Source organism: Polypterus senegalus, chromosome 2, assembly GCF_016835505.1.
Source record: "Polypterus senegalus isolate Bchr_013 chromosome 2, ASM1683550v1, whole genome shotgun sequence".
Taxonomy (NCBI): domain Eukaryota; kingdom Metazoa; phylum Chordata; class Cladistia; order Polypteriformes; family Polypteridae; genus Polypterus; species Polypterus senegalus.
Genome location: NC_053155.1, coordinates 78,043,189 through 78,057,476, shown reverse-complemented (window position 1 = coordinate 78,057,476; position 14,288 = coordinate 78,043,189). Strand labels below are relative to the sequence as shown.

Sequence of the window (14,288 nt, the reverse complement as noted above, 5' to 3'; positions counted from 1 at the left end):
TTCTTAATAAAAATTTTAATGCAGTACGTTGCTGCTGAAGCACGGGTATTTTGCTATATATATATATATATTTTACATATATATATTTTATATAATTTAATATATATATATTTATTAATATATATATATATATTTATTAATATATATATATATATATATATATATATATATATATATATATATATATATATATTTATATATATATATATATATTTATTAATATATATATATAAACTGCTCAAAAAAATTAAAGGAACACTTAGAAAACACATCAGATCTCAATGGGAAAAAGAAATCCTCCTGGATATCTATACTTATATAGACTGGGTAATGTGTTAGGAACGAAAGGATGCCACATTGTTTGATGGAAATGAAAATGATCAACCTACAGAGCCCTGAATTCAAAGACGCCCAAAAATCAGAGTGAAAAATTATGTGGCAGGCTAGACCATTTTGCCAAAATTTAATTGCAGCAACTCAAAATTGTACGCAGCACTTTGTATGGCCCCTGTGTTCTTGTATACATGCCTGACAACATCGGTGCATGCTTCTAATGAGATGACAGATGGTATTGTGGGGGATTTCCTCCCAGATCTGGACCAGGGCACCACTGAGCTCCTGGACAGTCTGAGGTGCAACCTGGTGGCATTGGATGGACCAAAACATAATGTCCCAGAGGTGTTCTATTGGATTTAGGTCAGGAAAGTGTGGTGGCCAGTCAATGGTATCAATTCCTTCATCCTCCAGGAACTGCCTGCATACTCTCACCACATGAGGCCAGGAATTGTCGTGCACCAGGAGCCACTGTACCAGCATAGGGTCTGACAATGGGTCCAAGGATTTCATCCTGATACCTAATGGCAGCCAAGGTGCCTTTGTCAAGCCTGTAGCGGTCTGCGTGACCCTCCATGGATATGCCTCCCCAGACAATCATTAACCCACCACCAAACTGCTCATGCTGAATGATGTTACAGGCAGCATAATGTTCTCCATTGCTTCTCCAGACCCTTTCACTTCTGTCACGTGCTCAGGGTGAACCTGCTCTCATCTGTAAAAAGCACAGGGCACCAGTGGTGCATCTGCCAATTCTGGTATTCTATGGCGAATGCCAATCGAGCTGCATGCTGCTGGGCAGTGAGCTCAGGGCCCATTAGAGGACATGGGGCCCTTGGGTCACGCTCATTAAGTCTTTCTGGTTGTTTGGTCAGAGACATTCACACCAGTGGCCTGCTGGAGGTCATTTTGTAGGGCTCTGGCAGTGCTCATCCTGTTCCTCCTTGCCCAAAGGAGCATATACTGGTCCTGCTGATGGGTTATAGACCTTCTATGGCCCTCTCCAGCTCTCCTAGAGTAACTGCTTGTCTCCTAGAATCTCCTCCATGCCCTTGAGACTGTGCAGGGAGACACAGCAAACCTTCTGGCAATGACACGTATTGATGTGCCATCCTGGAGAAGTTGGACTACCTGTGCAACCTCTGTAGGGTCCAGGTATCGCCTCATGCTACCAGTAGTGACACTGACTGTAGCCAAATGCAAAACTAGTGAAGAAACAGTCAGAAAAGATGAGGAAGGAAAAATGTCAGTGGCCTCCACCTGTTAAACCATTCCTGTTTTGGGGGTCATCTCATTGTTGCCCCTCTAGTGCATCTGTTGTTAATATAAATATATATATATATATATATATATATATATATATATATATATATATATATATATATATATATGACAGCAACACTCATAACAGTGACAAAACAATTACATTGACAATCATGGTACGTTATTTTTAAAATGTTTCCTTTTCTTTTTCATAACTTCTTTAACACACTACTTCTCCATTGCGAAACGCGGGTATTCTGCTAGTAATCTATATTGTTAATAATTAAAGGACACAGTGTTGCTACGCTAGCAAGGATCTGGCGCTCCGCTCACGGATTGTTCCTGCCCCGCACTGTATACTTCACTGGGACTGGCGTGAAGGATAGAATAATTAAGCATGTACTAGGAAGATATTTCAATGTTCCTTAAAAGTTTTGAAGAATCGACGTTATAAGCTTACAGATGGCTTAACGTCTATTACAGAGCTGATTGTGTGGCGATCGGTTACTTGGAGAAAGAAAAGGAAGGACAGGAATTGGAGGTTAGTATGTTTGAAAAAGACAGTACAACAGGGGCGGCCTTAGGCAGTGCAAACTATGCACCTGCACAGGGCCGCCACGTAAATATATATTGAATATAAAACAGAGAAAATAATGACACAGCTAAAAACGCAGTGACAAATTTTGGCAAAAGTTAAACGCTTGTGTCATGAGCACGAGGCAGCTATGCAGTGTCCGCAACGGATGTGGCCATCCACCGTGCATAAGATACCATATTGACATTGGCGGGCGAAGGGTCCCCGATTCTTTCTCTGCCCAGGGCCGCCACAAGCTTAGAGCCATCCCTGAGTACTGCTGCAATAAATTATTTCATCGAATGTCACGCACAATCACTGCGCCACCGTGTTCCTTTGTTTAATAACGTGCTTTAACTCCTGTCATCATGAAAATGATATCACGTATACATCTCAGTATTTTAGTTATTCAGAGAGCTGTAATATCATCAATGTAATGAATTCTGTGTCCTGTCGGAGGAAGAGAAAGCAGGTTTAAGAAGCACGTAGTGATTCACACACACAGAGCACAAAGCATTTAACGTGCTACTTTAATTACAATGTGATTTGAGAAACTGGTTAATTAAATGATTGTAACATTTAGTTTATGATGTTCTACTTTAATGACAAAATAAACTACTTGATTAAAGTGGAAATTTCAAGATTGAAGTTGACATTTCGTACTTTTTCCCCACTGTGTGCCTTATTTTTTTCTCTGTACCCTAATAAGCTTTCAAATAACACTCAAGACGGTAGACTATAACTCGCCTTTTCACGGCGACTTTGATATCTGACAACTTCTTTTTTATTTTGGACACTGTGTGACTTTGTGAACTTGAGCTTTCGAGTTTCTCTGACATGCTATGTCAGTCGATCAGCTTCCTTTTCTTGTTTATACCACTGTTTAAACCAACAAATAGTACGTTTTTCCTTGCCTCCACTTGGTATTCGCTGAAATTCTTCCATTTTCCCTCTTGCTTTTCCCATTGTCTTTTCACAGAACACTGAGCTTAAGGGCTATTTATATTGATTTGCATATTCAAAGAGGCGTAATTCTGGGAGGAGTTGGGGCGGGACAGCAAGCGTGTGCACGAGCGTTACTTTTCACGCTGATCGCGATTTATGTAGCGGAAGAACGCAAAAGTTGGCGAACGCACAGATTTATGCATCTGGATTTTCCTGTGCGTAAGCACATTTCGGCTTTTGTGCTTACGTCATGTTATAGTGCGAGTTCTACGCACGGCATTATGCATGAGGCCCCTGAATAGTGAGGCACAACAAAGCAAGGGGATGGTGCAAAAAGTGCAAAGTGCTTTTATTTTAAAAATCAACAAAATCAAAACAGTGTTCAAAAAAGTAGTGCAGTGCTTCAAAAATCTTCAAATAAATAATCCAATAAAACAGGTGAAAGGTGGAGGTTAAAAACACAATAGCAAAATTCTTTTAAAAGCGAGGTTTAAACAATGGCTGGAAGCAGTCTTTTAAAACAAAGCCCGGTGCCGCCTTTTACTGGTGACTCCCCTGCTACTCCCATCCAGGCTATGCACCAGGGGAGTCACCCTACATGCAGCTGACCTTCTTCACCGTACTGGTCTGGTGGCCTATCCGATCCCTGGCCCCGGTTCTGCTCACCCAGACCGAGACTTGGGCTCCCCAGCGACCAGGATGCTCATGCTGGGGCTTCTACTTCCCAAGTCCCCGACTCCTGCTGCCTTCACTGCGGTGAGACAACCTTTTCCCGGTCACTCCTGCTCTAAACAAGTGCTCAGCAGGAGCGATCGCTACCGTTGGCCCTTGGGTGCCGGCCAAACACCCCACTCAGGCTTGCCTCTCCCCGCTGTCTGCAATCATCACAAGCTCGATCTCGCTCTCCTGCACCAGCTTTCTCTGTCCTGCCTCCTGCTGTCTTTTTCACCCATAACCTCCCTTCACATTCTTTTTTTTCCTCTCCCTCTCATCTGCCTCACGCTTCTATTATATGATCCAGTGGCGTGGATCAGGTGTGGCAATTAGCAGCTCCTGGCAACCATTGTGGATGCAGACTACTCCTCACCTGTGCACTTAAGTGAGGACCGTCCGCATCACGAATCACCTGGGAACCTTTTCGGCTGCACTACCACGCCCCATCTCTAAGCTGCAAGTGCGGCGACTGTTTATTTAAGAAGCGGCCTTTTTGACTTGAGCTGTGGACCTGCTACACCACATGTTCTCATTTCTTCATGGTGTGCCCGAAACATATGCTAATACCCTTTAACTTCTTTAGTGTTACATGTTTTTTTGAGAAAAAATGTAAAGAACATTGCATATTTTGGCTTGAAAAATTACATTTTTTTTTTTTAAACCTGATTTTTATACTGTAAAATGTGCAAAACACTAAAAGTAAAAAGTCAGAAGTGGAAAAAGTACAATAATGATACCAATAATAATAATTATTTGCATTTATATAGCGCTTTTCTCACTACTCAAAGCGATCAGCAGTTGCAGGTTAAGGGCCTTGCTCAAGGGCCCAACAGAGCAGAGTCCCTTTTGGCATTTACGGGATTCAAACTGGCAACCTTCCGATTGCCAGTGCAGAACTCTAGCCCCAGATCCACCACTCTGCCTAAATAATTTAAAATAATTCTAAATAATAATAAAAATAAAAATAATTCTAATACAATATATGGAACCAGCTTTGTTAGAAAAATGTAAAGATTTAGCTGGTACTGGGTCATGTGTGTTTGTCACGTATTGGATTTAGTAATATATGTAGTGCATCTTTTGAAAGTGACAAGATAAAGAAATTAAATTTTCAAAAGACGAAAATGTATAAACTCTTATGTTAACTGGCTATATTATCAATCTTTTTTTATGCTGTGAGTGATACAAATATCAATTTCTGCTGAATTAGTTTTAAACACCAACTGCTGATCTTGTTATAATGATTAATAACTTGTTGAGCAAGTTCCTGAGTTTATATTTAACATTATATAAATGTTAATTGTAGGGTAGAGCACTGGAAACCAAATGCATTATATGCAAACTTTGTGTTTGAGATTCAGGTTAGTGGTTAAACTGTATTTTTTTCAGTAATCCCAGAAACCAAATAATGCCAGTAGCTTGTGTCCAGGTGTTTTTCCTGACAAGCAAGAACTCTAAAGAAGATATTACTTGTACATTTGCATCAGAAGCAAATGACAGATATTACTACTGTGTTGATTGTTCCTTTTATGATTATTTTCGATGCACATAAATGGCAATAAGTAGATTTCAGCTATTATTTTTAAATTACCTTCCTTGTTACAAGCATTCAGTGTGCTTTCAGTGAGAAAATGAGAATGATCATTTAGTTAATTTCCATACAAAAGCTTCTTCTACCCAGTTGTCGTTTGATCAAAATAGTGAAATGTAATTGGTCCTTGTAGATAGCTTATAAAATAGTGCAAAGTATGAATATTATGAAAAAGAATATTATTTCCTTTAAAAACTTCTTACTTGCTTATTGGATGTTGCCTTCCATCTGTTAGACTCACTTTTTATGAGACCTTTTGCAGATTTTGAAAGGGTGTCTCAAAGAAACCAAGAATAATGTCTGAGTGAAAAGTGTCTGATAGTGACAACACACATAAGGACCTGTTAAAGTTACTCTTGGCTTTTCACATTGCTTGCTGAGCAGCTGCTGACTGACCTGAGGGCTTTTAGCCCGAAAGTGTGTGGTGCTGTATGAAAAAGAAATGTGCAAATATTTACCAAATTTGGTAATTCCTTGTTATGTTTCTAGCTCTTGTGCTGTTCCCTGATAGCAGGTCACACTGAGTTGTAGCAGAAGTATAGACTGTTTTACCTTCACTTGGAATGTGTCATATTAATGTACTGTATACTTTTGTTTCTCAAGAGTTCTGTTTAGCTTGACTTGCAGTTTGTTTGTATGTTTTTATTAAGTTAAAGAGTGGCTACAAGGACAGATTTTTTCCCCCATGTAGCAACCAAATCAGGAAGGTATTTTTGTTCCAAAAGAAGATCCTGTTGTACCATTAGTATGTCCTAGTTTTATTTATTGATGTTTTCTGTTTTATGAATGAAAATTAAATGCTTCTTATAGTTAATACTAACAAAAACATCATTCAAATACTGTATTGTTTCCTTACGAGTTTGTAAATTCCAAGATTGTCCAGGATACTTTCATTTACAACTTCTAATTAATAATGCCCCATGAATCCTGCTTTTGCAAAATTAGGTTTCATAGCAAGTTACTTTCTCAGGTTCAGACATTTACTGTTATGAGATTTGTTTTAGGATCAGTATGTGCAGCAGACAGTGTCCGTTTAATAATATTTAAATATGTCCAATGTAGGAGGAGAATGGGCGTACCAGCTGGGAAGGAGAATGGTTTCAAAACTGGATGGGAGGCCAGAGTCGTACAACAGATGGAGAAGCTTGCAAGACAAAAAAATAGCTTTGTTTCTGGCCTGCATGATGATAATGGATGGACCAGTGGAAGCCAAGAGTCTGGAGCTACTCTGTCCTGTACTCCAAGTGGCAGTGGTCCTTGTATGGCAACCCAGTCGAGATACCCTCCGGGATTCTTGGGAGTTGGAATGCTGAAATGTAGCCCTTTCTTTGTCCCTGTGTCCCGATAGAGGTTGCTGTCTGGGGAGGATCTCCCAACTTTCTTAATGGCCCGGAAGTGCTTTGAAGAAGACGTGGAATAACTCCGGAAGCAACTCCGGAAGCATTTCCGGGTCTGGCTTAAAAGAACGACTTCTGCTTCATATCTTTAAGTCGGAGTCAGGAGGCAGCAGGGATCACTCAACAGATGACAGAAGGAGGAAGAATTTTTTCATTTGTCTTGTTATTGTGGCTGATAGCTAGTGAGAAGTGTGAAGAGGTGCTTTGAAAGAATAAATATATTTGATTCTATAAACGTTTGTTGTATTACTGCGTCTTGGATTTGGGGCCCAGTGGCACCCTCTTGTGGTCACACCCGAAAGGCCTAGCATCATATGGTACATGTAGTGCAAATGTTCTTTTATTTCATCTTTCCTGGTAGTTGTGACCCTATCTATCCCTGGCCCTCCTTTCTGAATCTATTTTTTCTAACATAGAGTAGTTGCAAAGGTTTGCTCATAATGTAATTTATTTTCATAACTCACTTATACTTTCCAAGCAATTCCATTGATTAAAATATCTTTAGGTTCTTTTTCCACCACACTAATTTTAAACTAAAAAGGAAGAAGGATCTTGCATAGATAAAATAGCCACACACACTTTGCAAATTAATTTGTTTAGAATTCGCTGCTACTGATATAACTCTCTTTTCCTAATCTCTACAGACATGGAACAGGTCAGCTAAAATTAATGGTTAAAAAACAACAGGAACAGCACCTATAAAATGAGCTTAGCAAAGTAAGCAGGATGACCACTAATTCCTTTTCTCTTTATGCAAGGGTCTGAATTTTATTTTTGGCCGAACTAATAATTTTCACCCATCCCAACATCAAAAACGTGTGAATTTAGTGGGCTAAGGGGAATTCCAGAATGGATTTTCTAAAGAATGACATGATCTCAGTGACCTACCTAATTTTTATCTTTGCAAGTGCATGGTTAACATTTATACACACAATTTCCAATATACTGACTAAAATATGCTTATTTAAATACAGGTATATCATTTCCACATGAACTAGTATGTACATTCCAAGGTAGTTATTGATACTTTCAGTTGCAACATCTTATTTACAAAAGCTCACAACTTATTTTTTAAATTCGGTGTGTCAACAAGTTGCTTTGTCAGGTTTATTGTTGTGAGATTTACTCTTGTATTAGAAGATGTAGGAAACATTGTGTGGTTGATAACACTTAATTGAAGAGTAATATTAAATGGCCATATCAAGGTAACTAAAATTTCAGCTGCCATAAACACCTAATACAGGGAGATTCAGTCGAAAGTGGCCCCAAATATTCTGTTGTAACTCCGGCTAGGATGACATGATCTTAACCAAAAAAAACACTATATACCTAGTTGTATGTTGAATTGATGTCATTATATTGCTGGAAGTGTGCCAGACACATTTTGATGCGGCGTTCCATGTTCCTGAACGTATCGACAAGTGTCTTGGGAGTGGGGGGGAGGAGATATAGCAATTTTACGTTGGGTGTTTTCCTTCAAATCTTCCATAGTGCGAGACTTGTTCCAATAGACTTTTCTTTTGCGCATACCCTAAAGGAAGAAGTCTGGTGCTGTCAGATCTGGCATCTGTGGTGGCCAAAGCCGCTTTGAAATTGCCCTGTTGCTGAAAAAAAAATTTCTGCCATGCTCCTTGGTGATGTGTGATATGTTGCTCCATCTTGCTGGAAGTAATCTTCCATTAACTCACGATCATCCAGTTGATTCTGATATTGCTTAAACAAATTGTTGACCCAATAGGTTTGCACCATGAAGATGCGCTGCTCGATACTGGACACCACCATCCTGATGAGAAGTTCAGTGATTGAGTGAAGGGTTATGGGCAGAATGCACCCTGAAGTTGCAAACAGAGGTTAAAAGTGACGGCTGTCTGGTGCCTACTTCATCGCTCCGACACAGTGGCATCCCTGCTTGTTTGAAGCTCTTTATACTGAGGAGCACATTGCATGCTGTTTCGTTCAGATTGCTTTGTCCTAGTGAGAGTTATTACAGAATCCATTATATTAAAATTCCCCAAAAACTCTTTATGGTATAGTTTTCATAACATCCCTCACAACTGATCAGATGCTTGCTAATCCTTATCCCTGTGGACTCATCCAAAATTAGTCACTGAACTGGACTGACAGCCTTAACTGTGGTAAAACACTTGTAATATGGGACTGCATCCTAGTTGATGTATATTATGCAAATATGTGCCATGTGTACTTTCAGTTTACAGTGCAGTATGCTGTTTATGCAGCCCCAGTAACTGCACATCTTTGCAGTTCAAAAACATGCAGCTTAGATTATCAGACAAATTTAAATTGTTCCGTTGTAAGCATGGATGTGTCTAAGGGGGTGCTCTATTCTTTCCTTGTAAATCGGGTAATTGGAATATGCAATTCATAAGGCAGTTAGAAAGTATGTATGAGTGATTAAACATCTGTAGCTATTGATACTCCGATCAATTGGCCGCTGATCTAAATTGGCTGATTTTTTTCACTATAAAAGACTTAATCTGTAAATTGGCTGATTATAAAAAATGTTTTTTTTTTCAGCACCTGCTTTTCTAAGCCTTACAGTAATTTAGTTACAGTGCTCCTTTATACAAGGTATTGCAATAGTTGAAAAAAGTATATATTTTTGCTGCAAACTTCCTGTAAACAGTGAGCAATAAGACAGACTTTACTGGAGAGAGAGAAGACCAGAATATTAGCCTTTATGTTAAAGAAAGTGGAGTAATAAACTGGGAAAAAGGAATTGGATGAGTTGTCCTGTGCAATTAGACAAACGGCAAGAAAAGCTGCTTTAATGAATTCAATTCACTTTTTATTTTGTCCTTTAATTAAAGTGAACAATGCTTGTCTGAGTTTGGACCGTGAGTGAGCTTGTGTAAAGTACAGCAGCTTCCATTTTCAATTGGAGAAAGAAGAGATAAAGAAGAATTTGAAATTGCTGCTTAGTAAACAGTAGGCTTGTTAGCTTAATAGCACAATCCGTCTGCTTTAGTTGTAAACTTGTCAAGCATCTTAGCCTTTTATCTTTTTGACAAACATTATGATAATTTGATAGATTTGTTGCTTTTGTTAAAGTTTTGCATTGTGTTTATTTGTGTTTGTGTGTCCTACAGTATAGCTTTTGGTAATAAACTAGTTCTGTTAAGAACTAAACTTAACTACTTCTGTTAAGTAAAATGTTAATCCATATAATTACACTTTGGAATGTCTAGCTGGTATATGAGAGAGAGAGAAAAAAAGAAAATATAGTAAATGTACATTTTAGCAACAAAAATATTTAGTGCAAGTAATGATTATAAATTAATTAAACCTATAAGAACATTTAAGCAGTATTTACCTGCCAAGTTCAACTAATGGAAGGAATGGTGGAAACCACTTTTATTTTTTTATTAATTAAGCTTTGTTTGAGATAAGTACATTACAGATGGAATTAAACAATATGGCAGCTTGTAAATTATGAGAAACATATTTTCTTTAATGTCATATGTATTATGGATAAATAGTTTCTCTACGGGGTGGCGCAGTGGTAGCGCTGCTGCCTCGCAGTTAGGAGACCTGGGTTCGCTTCCCGGGTCCTCCCTGCGTGGAGTTTGCATGTTCTCCCCGTGTCTGCATGGGTTTCCTCCGGGCGCTCCAGTTTCCTCCCACAATCCAAAGACATGCAGGTTAGGTGGATTGGTGATTCTAAATTGGCCCAAGTGTGTGCTTGGTGTGTGGGTGTGTTTGTGTGTGTCCTGCGGTGGGTTGGCACCCTGCTCAGGATTGGTTCCTACCTTGTGCCCTGTGTTGACTGGGATTGGCTCCAGCAGACCCCCCGTGACCCTGTATTCGGATTCAGTGGGTTAGAAAATGGATGGATGGATGGATAGTTTCTCTTCATATTTTATTAGTTAAAGTATGTATTTAAGGTCATTTTATTTTAGTCACTGAACAGTAAGCCCACAGAATATTATTTTGTTAATACCTGTGATCTATAGCTGAATTATAAAAATACCAGAGTTAACACTTTAGTACAGAACAGGCTTCTGTGCATCCGGTTACACTGGAACTTAGTTTAAAAGTTTTTTAAAGATACAATCAAAAAAAAATCTGAATCAGGATTGGCCTTACAAAAAAACCCCCAAAAAAAACCTGATTATGGCATCCCTAACTATAGCCATGTCATTTACTTTCAGATGTTAACTCTTTTGTCTTATTGGAGTTGAGGCCATGTATGTTGTTTTTACACAAAAGCAATTCACCTTGTTGGTGTTTCATATTCTTGTATTCAGCTGCAAGTTAAAATTATTGAAAGTCTTAGTGGATTTGCTATACTGTATAACAGGCATGTCAAACTCACACCATTGGTGGGCCGCTTCGACTGCCATACGTGCGTCAGCGGGCCGCTTCGACTGCCATACGTGCGTCAGCGGGCCGCTTCGACTGCCATACGTGCGTCAGCGGGCCGCTTCGACTGCCATACGTGCGTCAGCGGGCCGCTTCGACTGCCATACGTGCGTCAGCGGGCGCTTCGACTGCCATACGTGCGTCAGCGGGCCGCACTGCAACAAATACTATTATACAAAGTTACTGTAGCTTTCTTTCCAATACTGAAAACTTTAAAAAATGTAACACTTAAAGTTTAAAGAAAAGCAATTTATTTCCATACAATCTCCATACAACAGCGTACAATTAGAGTCTTAGTCTCTTAGCTGGGTCCTTATATTATTATGTTATATTCATTATATTATATAGGAGTCTTACAGTGTGAGATCTATTACTTTTGTCCTGACACTTGGCATCTCTTGTTAGTGACCAGTTCGTCAATATCAGGCTTGAAATCTTGTGCAGCTGCAACTTTTATGAGGGATGAAAGGTGCTCGACAGTAAGTCTTGAGTGATGTGGGGTTTTGGTAGCTTTCATTAACGAAAACAATTGCTCACAAAGATAATTGCTTCCGAACATAAACAGTACTGTCGATGCCAACTTACGGATCTGCAAATACGAGGGTGGCAGGTAAGCATACAAGCCTGGCACACCAACTTCATTGTATTTTACCTTCAGAATAGAATCTGACTGCAGTTCAATCAGTTCCATTTGGATATTCTCGGGCACATTCTCAACGTTGTAAGAGAACAGCCCAAAGTCCTTTTCGTGTGAATTGAAATCCTTGCTCTGTAATTCAAGTTGGAAAACAAATCCCCCAAAAATCAAATTTTACTTTACTAAGTTTACTTCAAAGTTTATATTGTAAAATAAGCCGATATGCGAAAAGCCACCTCACCTACACTAATTTTACAAACTCAAAATCACAAAAATATGTTAATGAACAACTCGCCAACTTCTCGCGTCCACTTAAGATCTTCAGATGTAGTCTGCACTGTTCATTACAATACTAGCACAAAATTACATAAAACTATAGCAAAAAAAGTGAAAATGTCAAAATATGCGGGCTATTACTACTCGTGATGGTCAGTTCTGCCCAGTGGCCAGTCTCAGCAGCTCAGCCAGTAGTGTAGCCTGCGCATGGGCAGCCCTGGGCAGAGAAAGAATCGGGGGCCCCAATGTCAATATGGTATCTTATGCACAGCGGATGGCCACGTCTGTTGCGGACACTGCATAGCCGCCTCGTGCTCATGACACGCTTCTATATGCGCGTGTTTGTAACTTGAAAACCAAGTGGTGGCTCATGATATTCTCATTATGGCAGAACATTATAATACTACATATAACTTACTGCTCCGACTCTAGCGACATTAGTAAATACAGCGTACTAATTAACAAGAAACACAATGTTTTTCGGCCACATTGCCGTCAGCTGTATTATTTTCTCTTTCTGTTTTATATTCAATATATATTGGCGTTGCGGCCCCGTGCAGGTTCACAGTTTGCACATGCCTAAAGCCGCCCCTGCTGCTGCAGCCTAGCACTTCAGTTGTGACGTTGCGGCTCATTAACTTTGGTCAAGGCTTGTGGCTATACTAGCAGATGACGTTTCCGGTACTGTAATGCCATGGGAAAACGCGCTTTTGTCAGAAGGCAGAAGTAAGAAAAGTCAATAAGTAATGCCGAAGATGCAGAATGATTCAATCACAAACGAGTAATAATTTTGTACAAGTTCAGTGCTAACTAGGATCTGTCATGCGAGCCGCACATGCGCCCGGGGGCTGCATGTTTGACATGCCTGCTGTATAATCAGATTCTTGAAGCATGCATGAATTATTTGTTTTTAATTTCTAAACTAACTCTTAAGACATTAAAGCATTTTATTGTAAGAGCAACATGATTTTGTTCCTGTTTACATACACTAAATTATGCAAAAATTTTAAATAGGTATGATTCCTGCAATCCCATATGGAAATTCAAGATCTGACTTAGTTCCTCATTTTTGAAATGTACTTACTTTTGTCCTAGATGTTCTCTTTCATTCAGAGTTTTATGCATTGATTACCGTTGACATCCACTTCATTTTCTTTGTCTTGATGAAGAGACCTGGGGTCTCATCTATAAACAGTGCTTACACACAAAAATGTTAAGTGCGCCCGTTTCCATGCTCACTTCAAGATGTATAAAAACGAAACTTGGGGTAAAGTCACGCACATTTTCATGGCAGGGTCCACCTTGTACACTCGGGTTTGTGTTTGATTTTGCAAACTGGCGGCACCCAGCATAAAAGCAGTGCTGCTATTTCTCTGGCATAATTTTCTTTTTTAGATTCACACCTATGTTTTACCAAACTTAGTTGTATATTGTTTACAAATTTAATTCACTTGATTGTAAAAATATAATGATGCACGGAATGCCCAAACTATTCCATCTTCCATGGCTGCTTTAGTGTTGTTAGAAGACATTGCAAATGAAAGAATTAGAAGAGAGTATGTATTTAGAGATGATGACGACGACTGGCTTCTATTTCGATTTCCAACAGCTATCCTCTTGGAGCTGTGTCCTGAACTGGCACAAGCTTTACTAAGGCAGACTTTGAGGAATTGTGCTATACTTGCTCCTTTGCAAGTTATGTCCTCTCTCAGGTTTTTAGCCATAGGAGCTGTTCAACTTTTCAGGCAGCATCATCACTGCCTGACCATTGCATGCGAGTCAGTTTTTGTAATATTATCTAAAACCGAATAAACAGACAGTGGGCTGTGACTTGCCTTTTCACGTTGACAGTGATATCTGACCACTTCTTTTTTTTATTTTGGGCACTGTGGGACTTTCTGAAATTTAAACTTTCGAGTGTCTTTGCTATATTTTTGTTTCTTATACCACTGCATAAACCAACCAACAGCACATTTTTTCATCCACTTCGCATTTGCTGTTCCCCTCCCCCCATGCCTTTTCCACTGTTTTTTAACCAAAAACTGAATAGAAGGTGATACTTATATTGATTTGCATATTAAAATATGCAAAATTGTGGGAGGAGTTAGGGTGGGGCTGTAGGAGCGTGCACATGCATTACATTTCACATTTTTTGGGATTTATAAAGGGGCATGGGAC

The 14,288-nt window shown here is 39.3% G+C and overlaps 1 protein-coding gene across 2 annotated transcripts in view; it reads left to right on the top strand.

The window, feature by feature from the left end:
- The window catches only part of trappc10 (trafficking protein particle complex subunit 10), a 108,853-nt gene that overhangs the window by 16,151 nt on the left and 78,414 nt on the right, over window positions 1-14,288 (top strand). The window contains exon 2 of one of the 2 annotated variants that reach the window (XM_039744031.1): window positions 6,483-7,016. The exons of the other annotated variant lie outside the window; for it this stretch is intronic. The gene's annotated coding sequence lies outside the window, so the exon portion shown is untranslated. The remainder of the gene's footprint in view (window positions 1-6,482; window positions 7,017-14,288) is intronic. 2 annotated transcript variants of the gene reach the window in all.